Below are 10,702 nucleotides of genomic sequence, written 5' to 3'. Positions count from 1 at the left end.
GACCCCTACCCAGTACACAAAATTTAGTATCCATGAAAATGTAATTTACCCAGTTCACAAAATTAGGTATTCATGAAAATTTTATTTTTCACTAAACCACAAATTTAAATATATTTACAGTATCCTATTGCTTTCTTAAAATTGAGTTTTTATTGTGGTTCTGCATTTGTTGTGCATTGACATTTATAAATTGTGTACCTTGAGCAGAAATTCATATTGTACATTTACATTTTTAGCTCACCTGGCCATGAGGTTCACATATATGGTTGTGGATGAAATATGCTGATTAAACAATCTTAATTTGAATGTGTGCTCTTTTTTATTGCTTTGTTGAAATGTGTGTAATGACATGTACATAAGACTCGTATGAATATAGTTTTATATATATATATAAAAAGCCAGGAAAACTTGATGCAAAATAATGTGTTTTTGTGTGTCGACCTATCTATCTGAACATCTACATACAATGTCAGTGATGTAACTCACTCTATACTGTTCACTTTAAATCTGCCTCTTTTCTAACTTTCTTTGTTTCTTCCCCTTTCTTTCCTCCTTATTTTCACTATAAAGATTAAAAATTTATTTTCAAATTCCAGAAGGATTTACCATTTGCACAGGGAAACAATTATTAACACTGATTTAATGTTCAGTTTCAAAACATGAAAATTAAAATATCCAAACCAATTTGCAATGCATTTAAAGTGTAAGAGTTATCTAAATGGCTAATGTGTAAATTTTACTAAAACAGGTTTGAAAAAATAAATATACTGATTCATTGCGTATCTGTGATGAGACAGAAAACTTTTACAGTAACATGAAGGATAACCTAAAGGTTTATAACACTATATAGAGTCTTTAGAAAGGATAGCATATTTGGTTACCACAAATGAATAAGGGACTTTGTAAAGGGGAGTAAGATAGTTGTCGGTATATATACATAATAAATGTATATATTTATTTTATGCTGGGCAGTAAGTTACTGAATTTTCCGACTGAAATAACTGATAGGGTGAAAAATAAACATATCTTTTCACTGGCTGTCAATATATATTATATTGCTGTTGTTGTTGTAGGGTTTAACGCCATTTTTCAGCACACGATAGGCTATACATGGCGGCCAGTATTAATGGTGGAGGACCCGGAAAGAACCACCGACCCACGAGAAGCTACTGGCAAGCTTCTCATGCCCCATTAGCCGAATCCAATACTCGAACTCACACAGACATAGGTGAGATGGCAGTGATCCGTAATGGAGAGCGCTTTAGACCACTCGGCCACTCAGGGCCCAGATATTATATTCAAGAAATTTCAATGTTTTGCGATGTGTAATGTAAATGTAAAGATGGCCATCTGGAAAGCTAAATGACTGGGGTTTAAATGCAACCAGTGATAAACATGTTTGTTTTCTTCATTTTTTTTTATCTGCTGTTTTGTAAATAATGATTTTTTATGTGTAAATATACACACAACAGTGCAGGAAATGGTAAACCACTGACATCAAGCGGGATGCGGTAAGAAATCTGCTACTTCAGTGTGTTGATAAAATTATTAGACAATATGACATAACATAAAATAAAAGGAGTATTTGCTCATGAAAATACTGAGTTTTTCACCCACTCTATGAAATATATCTGGTATAAACTCCTTTCAAGCAAATACCCTCTGTATATTTGTGAATGTACCCAAATAGGTGGATATGTATATAGTAAGGCTCCCAATGACATCGTATATGTATAATATATACATTGTACCCTAAAGATCAGTAATGAACATGGACAAAAAGGATTTGACTATCGGGGGACAACTATCAGGGGACATTTATATATATATGAAATATTATGAAAAAAAATATCAGTGAGGTTTAATTTTACTATTCAACTATGTAACTGAAAAGGCAGCCACCAAATAAACATTTGATAATTATGTTTCAACCATCTAAAAAGGAAATGTCCCCAAATGATTGGTGTTATGCATGTAAGTCCCCCGATAGCAGCATTCTTCTGTATATATATATATATATATATATATACCTGCACACACACACACACACCAGATAGAACGGAAACTTCTTTTCCTGGAATCTGTAGGAGAATGTTTGAAAATAGTTGGCAGAATTATTTAATAAAAATAATACTATCATACAGGTAAGAGAATTTGCATGCGTACTCTACGGAAATTCGAGCCCAGGTCCGCGGGTAAACGCACCCATCACCTTACACCCAAACACCATCCATATTCCATCACGACTAAGCACACATCACCAAATATTGATGCTACATAATCAGCGTTTGCACTTGTGTGTAGCAGTCACACTCGAATTCCGACCGAGCAATTAATTCGCATCTATCTGCACAGTCATTCCGGATTCCTATGAAATAAATCCAGGTATCTAGTATTAATTGAAGAGAATATTAAATATACACCAGACAGAACGGAAGGTGCTATCCATGGATTCTATAGGAGAATGTTTGAAAATAGTAGGTGGAATTAATATTTAAAGCAAATAATACTATGAAACAGGTTAGAGTGCTTCTAATTCGTTCTCTACGGCGATTGATGCCGTTTACCCGCAGACCTAGGTTCAAATTTCCGTAGAGGTCTTCCAAGTCGTAACAATTTGTAATAAATACGTTGTGTGATTTTACAATTGCATCGTGAGCCTTTCATATACGGTTATATCAAATGATTTTCATATTTTGAGTAATATATCCCTTTTAATTTACAAATAGCAGACTGTAACAACTACCAAAAGGTTGAAAAGAATTGCAGAAAACATTGTCGTCGTTATCATAGAAAGGGTATTGCAATTTACTAAGAATATCGCCCAGTTGTCAAGATTGCGCTATGTAACGCTATACTCTACTACCGTTTCAAAAAACATACATACATACATACATACATACATACATACATACATACATACATACATAGATACATACATACATACATACATACATACATACATACATATAGTTCCCATCTTTTGAATATGGCACTGTAATATACGTTTTCGATGTTCGTGGGTTTGACCAGTCTTATCCATATGTTAACCTATCCCTCGACAGCTTTCCCCATGAGTTAGATTGTTTTGAGAACAAATATTTCAAGAATCATCTCTCTCTCTCTCTCTCTTTCTCTTAACTGAATAGCTCTAACATTCGGGCTTTTACATGATACATTATTAATGAAAGGAATTATTAAATTCGAAGTAAAAGATGTTACTGTAACAAATATAAGCACGCACAATTCCAGTATGAAATAAAATAATCATTTAACTCTTTTGAGCTTTGTTTTGATAAAAGATAGAGGATAAGCACTATAGATTTATACCCATGCACGATTTCACAAAGAAAGTATTCCACATCTTTAAAACACTCGTCTCTTTTTCTGCCGTTAGTAACCCCTATGTCCTCTCGTACATACTCATGGTATTATAAAGTATTGTACAAAGTCAATGATACAGGCATTAGTGAGTAGCACACACATCGTCATAATGACCCAGTAGTTAACTCTCATCTAAGGACACAGTTAAGCCAGATTCTAGCTATATAAATCGAGACTATCACAACTATATGGTAATATTATTTCTTCGTATTTATAAATTATGTTAATATTAAGAAGTGTTTTCCTATATTACTAAGGGAAAACATACACAACCTATAGGATTCCAGTGTGATGTTCACTTAAACTACAGTTGTCCACAAGGGGAAGATATTGTATTACATGTGATGACGCTGACTGAGTGGAAGCTGTGGGAAGGTTGCATGATAATCAAGTTGTAATCATTCCTGTATAAACATTACACTGAAACATTATCGAGGACCAAGTATTGAAGCGAATCTCTATGCATCGAAGACATTAAACATTAATCAAAAGCAATGTATGAAAAGCAAATTTTCCAACCATTCCAAGGGAACGTTAAACGTTTAAAGAGTGTGAAGTGAAACCAATGTCGGTAAGTCTTGAAAACGTAATTCGAGGCAATTCTATATTTGGATTCTCCAGAAAGTGGAGGGTTGATATAATTAATCCTTAAAAGTGTTGTCATCATGGGCAATTCCCTTTAGGGATAGGATTAACATTGATAATTCTGGCCAAACAACTAAGATCGAAAACACCTATCAGAAAGCAACATTCATAAGATGGGATTTTTAAATTGAACTTCATCGGCAGGGATGGTGTATGCGGGAAATTAGGAAACTTTCGAGTCAGTAACATAAAACCATGAAAATCACTTCTCTTATTGTGAGTAGGATGTATGTTTCATCCGGAATAGTGTTCGGCTAAGTGAGAATCTTTAATAAACTTGCATCCTCTTGAAATAATATTTAAATTTAATTTACTGTTAACTATTGTTAAACCATACACACTCAGTCAGCTGATTCTCTCAGCAGTATATCGAATATAAATGTCTACGTTATTTTCTCACTTTTTGGTTAATATTCAATTTTTATTTCTGTGTACCATTTGCTATACAAATGTTTCCTGAGATTGATGACTTGACCATGCCATGGAATCTTTAATCTATATGAGGTGGTAAGGCGAGACCTCCAAGACTGAGTCTCAAAATCAAGATACTATTGTGCATCCAGAACTACAAATAATCACACACGCTCAAATACGTTTAGAGCTGATCAATATAATTTACGAGCATCCACATTTCTCCAACATACAAGAACTCAAACATAAACAAAAACACACACTCAAACACAGACGTTGGGGACGCAGAAAGATCATTAAAACGTTGGGATGTGCTCCACATTGGTCATAATGCTGGATTCATTTATAAAGTGTAAATGATCTGACACTAAAGGATGTGTTAAGTGACATACGTTATTGCAATGATTACTAATACACAGGCAAAACAATATTCAGTAAAACAGTTGCAACTTGTCTGAAACATGCGTTAAATGGCCATGCAATCACACACATGGGCACGCTCTCTTCTAATATGAAATAAAAGAATCATTTAATTCTTTGGAGCTGTATTTTTATAAAACATAGAGTATATGCAATATTCATTGTATTTTCCCTTGCAAGATTTCACAAAGAAAATAATCAAGATCTATAATTTACGTGGTACCGCACTCATCACTTTTCCTGCACGTAGCAATCCCTCTGTCCTCTCGAAAATGCTCATAGCATCATAAGCTATTGTATAAAGTCAATGGTTCAGGCATTAGTGAGTAGCACACAAATCCTCGTAATGACCCAGTAGTTAACTCTCACGTAAGGACACAGATAAGCCAGATTCCAACTATATAAATCGATACTATCATTGAGAAGAAAAAAGTCTCTAAACTATATGGTAATATTATTTCTTCGTATTTATCAATTATGTTAATATTAATACGCGTTGTCCTATATTACTAAGGGAAAACATAAACAACCTATAGGATTTTTTTGTGATGTTCACTGAAACCACAGTTGTCCGTTATGTGAATATAATGTACTCCATGTGATGACGCAGACTTAGTTGATAATTCTGGCCAAACAACCAAGATCGAAAACACCTATCAGAAAGCATCATTCATAAGATGGGATTTTTAAATTGAACTTCATCGGCAGGGATGGTGTACGCGGGAAAGTAGGACACTTTCGAGTCAATATATATATATATATATATATATATATATATATATATATATATATATATATATATATATATATATATATATATATATATATCTATATATATATATATATATATATCTATATATATATATATATATTTCGAGAGAGAGAGAGAGAGAGTGAGAGAGAGAGAGAGAGAGAGAGAGAGAGAGAGAGAGAGAGAGAGAGAGAGAGTGAGAGTTGGAGTTGATATAAGTGTTCCTCATAGGAGTTGTCATCGTGGGCCATTCCCTCTAAGGATAGGATTAACATCGATAAGTCTGGCCAAACAACCAAGATCGAAAACACCTATCAGAAAGCATCATTCATAAGATGGGATTTTTAAATTGAACTTCATCGACAGGGATGTTGTATGCGGGAAATTAGGAAACTTTAGAGTCAATAACTTAAAACCATAAAAATCACTTCTCTTGTTGTGAGTAGGATGTATGTTTCATCCGAAATAGTGTTTGATTAAGTGAGAATCTTTAATAACTTGCATGCACTTGAAATAATATTTAATTTATTGTTATGCTATTGTTAAACCATACGCATTCCGTCAGTAGATTCTCTCAGCAGAATATCGAGAATATATGTCTACGTTATTTTATCACTTTTTGGTTAATATTCAATTTGTATTTCTTTGCACCATCTGCTATGCAAATATTTCCTGAGATTGATGACTTGACCATGCCATGGAATCTTTAATCTATAGGAGGTGGTAAGGCGAGACCTCCAAGACTGAGTCTCAAAATCAAGATACTATTGTGCATCCAGAACTACAAATAATCACACACGCTCAAATACGTTTAGAGCTGATCAATATAATTTACGAGCATCCACATTTCTCCAACATACAAGAACTCAAACATAAACAAAAACACACACTCAAACACAGACGTTGGGGACGCAGAAAGATCATTAAAACGTTGGGATGTGCTCCACATTGGTCATACTGCTGGATTCATTTATAAAGTGTAAATGATCTGACACTAAAGGATGTGTTAAGTGACATACGTTATTGCAATGATTACTAATACACAGGCAAAACAATATTCAGTAAAACAGTTGCAACTTGTCTGAAACATGCGTTAAATGGCCATGCAATCAGACACATGGGCACGCTCTCTTCTAATATGAAATAAAAGAATCATTTAATTCTTTGGAGCTGTATTTTTATAAAACATAGAGTATATGCAATATTCATTGTATTTTCCCTTGCAAGATTTCACAAAGAAAATAATCAAGATCTATAATTTACGTGGTACCGCACTCATCACTTTTCCTGCACGTAGCAATCCCTCTGTCCTCTCGAGAATGCTCATAGCATCATAAGCTATTGTATAAAGTCAATGGTTCAGTCATTAGTGAGTAGCACACAAATCCTCGTAATGACCCAGTAGTTAACTCTCACGTAAGGACACAGATAAGCCAGATTCCAACTATATAAATCGATACTATCATTGAGAAGAAAAAAGTCTCTAAACTATATGGTAATATTATTTCTTCGTATTTATCAATCATGTTAATATTAATACGCGTTGTCCTATATTACTAAGGGAAAACATAAACAACCTATAGGATTTTTTTGTGATGTTCACTTAAACTACAGTTGTCCGTTATGTGAATATAATGTACTCCATGTGATGACGCAGACTTAGTTGATAATTCTGGCCAAACAACCAAGATCGAAAACACCTATCAGAAAGCATCATTCATAAGATGGGATTTTTAAATTGAACTTCATCGGCAGGGATGGTGTACGCGGGAAAGTAGGACACTTTCGAGTCAATATGTATATATATATATATATATATATATATATATATATATATATATATATATATATATATATATATATATATATATATATATATATATATCTCGAGAGAGAGAGAGTGAGAGAGAGAGAGAGAGAGAGAGAGAGAGAGAGAGAGTGAGAGTTGGAGTTGATATAAGTGTTCTTCATAGGAGTTGTCATCGTGGGCCATTCCCTCTAGGGATAGGATTAACATCGATAAGTCTGGCCAAACAACCAAGATCGAAAACACCTATCAGAAAGCATCATTCATAAGATGGGATTTTTAAATTGAACTTCATCGACAGGGATGTTGTATGCGGGAAATTAGGAAACTTTCGAGTCAATAACTTAAAACCATAAAAATCACTTCTCTTATTGTGAGTAGGATGTATGTTTCATCCGAAATAGTGTTTGATTAAGTGAGAATCTTTAATAACTTGCATGCACTTGAAATAATATTTAATTTATTGTTATGCTATTGTTAAACCATACGCATTCCGTCAGTAGATTCTCTCAGCAGAATATCGAGAATATATGTCTACGTTATTTTATCACTTTTTGGTTAATATTCAATTTGTATTTCTTTGCACCATCTGCTATGCAAATATTTCCTGAGATTGATGACTTGACCATGCCATGGAATCTTTAATCTATAGGAGGTGGTAAGACGAGACCTCCAAGACTTAGTCTCAAAATCAACATACTATTGTGCATCCAGAAATACAAATAATCACACACGGTTGAATACGTTTAGAGCTATCAATATAATTTAAGAGCATCCACATTTCTCCATCATACAAGAACTCAAACACAAACAAAAACACACAGACAAAGGTAGACGTTGGGGACGCAGAAAGGTCATTAAAACGTTGGGATGTGCTCCACATTGGTCATAATGCTGGATTCATTTATAACGTGTAAATGATCTTTCTCTAAAGGACGTGTTAAGTTACATTCGTTACTGCAATGATTACGAATACACGGGCAAAACAATACTGAGTCAAATAGTGGCGTAAAATGCCCATTCACCCACACACATAGGAAGAGGTATATTCATCCATCCACATTAACTGAGGGCAATCTCTATATGAGTAATAAAAAGAAACATTTTATTTTTAAAAAATACTTTTAGTAAAGAGATTGGTGCTAAAAAGACATAACATTATTTAAATGTGTATATTTGCTAACGTTCATAAATTTAGATGTTTTCGTCCGAGGCAAAATGGTTCCAGCGAATTGTATAGAACATGGTATTAAATGTTTGAGTTAAACTTGAATTTAAAATATTCTTTGAAGAAATACGTGTACGTTAAGGAATTTTACATTTCCGCTGATTATGCCACACATGGATACAACTAATAAAAAATAAAGTTATTAATGAAACAGATCGATATATCCAAACAAGATCACGAATGAAAACTTCTGACTCGTGATTTGTCGATCTGACTTTTAAGTTTCACAAAAAAACAGCCAACGGGTAGCCAATATTTTCGATATTTTTAAGGATTCTAAAATATGTAACAAATCTTACATTATGTTTAGCGTTGTCGAGCTCATTTTGTTTCGTTTCATGAACATAAGTTCGAAATGGACTTGATTCTCTTATTAAATGCAAATATGTTTCCATATTACAATAAGAAATAAGTTTAAAAATTCTCTCGAATTTCTTTTTTAAAAACAACACTACTTTTAGTGCGAAGCATGGACTTGTAATGCAATTAATGAATCTTATATAGCTTCCTTTTTAATTGTCGAATTTTCAGTCTTTATATGTAAACCATGTTTGTTATGAATTTATAATGTTTAGACTGAAGTTCAGGCATATATCCTGTTTTTTCAAAGCGTCGAACATCACTTTAACTATTAGTAGGAGATAAAAGTCTCTTTGTTTTATAGGATAGATCACGTATCAAAATATGTTGTCACAGTCATTTCACAATTTCAGTTATAGTAGAATGTGACTCTTGTATGCATATGTTTAAGGACGTAAGCAGGAAAAGCGTTGCTAGCGATAACATTTTATCTTAAAAACACTTTACTTATGTGGTCATTTACTAACAAGCTCAACTGATGGCAGATAAGGATTGAAAGAGACTTTAACAGTTTTTCAGAGGATGTATAACTTATTTGTGCATTGACGATGAATATAGATAATGAACAATGAAAGGAAATCGTGTAAATACATTGATTTCTTTTCTTTTTGAAAAGACAATAAACAATACTATGCCTACTACTATTACTGCTACTACTTGTAATAATAATACAGTTATCAGCTGTGATGTCCATGCTATATGCCTACCTGTAATTTATCTGTCTGGCTTGAGGTTTGAAAGGATGGATGAATCCTCATTCATCGTAGGACTATGCATCTGGAAATTTGAACCACGTAAAATATTACCAAACCAAAACCAACATTTGACCTATTGAGTATAAATTAATATATTTTAGTTGAGTCTCTGAGTCTCTGATCTCTCGATAAGAATAATAGTAATATAAAGAAGAACAGTAAAATAATAACAATAATAACATTAACAATAATAATAATAATAATAATAATAATAATAATAATAATAACTACAACAGTTTTATCTCCATGGAATAATTTTTAAAACGTCGTTATAAATACCATGTGAAAATATTCGATCATACAGAAGTTTTATGTTTAATTCATTGTTCAGGTTCTGAGTGAAATCGAAGAATGTAGTCTGTGCAAAATTGTCAAGTACAGTAATTAAATGTAACAATTTAGAAACATCAACAAACTGCGTGGACAATTTCATATTACAATATTTCTGTATTTAAAAGGAAAGGTGCCGTTAAAATATTAGTTTTCGTTCTAAAACACAGCCTGCAATATTAATTACTTAAATCGTCAGTTTAGTGTTAATTCACCAGTTTACCTTTCTGGGTGTATTGGTGTTGATATATAGATGTGGTTAACGTTTAATTTTTAAGAGTCTGTAATCTAAATCAACACAAATATACTTGATAAAAATCATTTTATAATTTTTAAAGTATTAAAACCAAGCAAGCACTTTTTTACAGAACCAGTGAAACACGTTACCCAGGGCAAACTTGACGTTCGTACAATGTTATTAATAAAAGGCAACACAATTTCCATAGAACAAATAACATTTGGGTTTTTCATGTCTGTTCTACCTTTCAGAAGTTCTAGCACACTGAGTAATTGTAAAAACACGTAAATTATATATTGCAAAGTATTGACAATTTGCAGACGAAAATGACTAATGAATGCTTTTGTTATACAAACTTACTACCCACTATATA

This window comes from Sinohyriopsis cumingii, chromosome 7 (genome assembly GCF_028554795.1).
Source record: "Sinohyriopsis cumingii isolate HCF-2022 chromosome 7, ASM2855479v2, whole genome shotgun sequence".
Classification (NCBI taxonomy): domain Eukaryota; kingdom Metazoa; phylum Mollusca; class Bivalvia; order Unionida; family Unionidae; genus Sinohyriopsis; species Sinohyriopsis cumingii.
The sequence above is the reverse complement of the archived record's forward strand: the minus strand, read 5'-3'. Positions refer to the sequence as shown.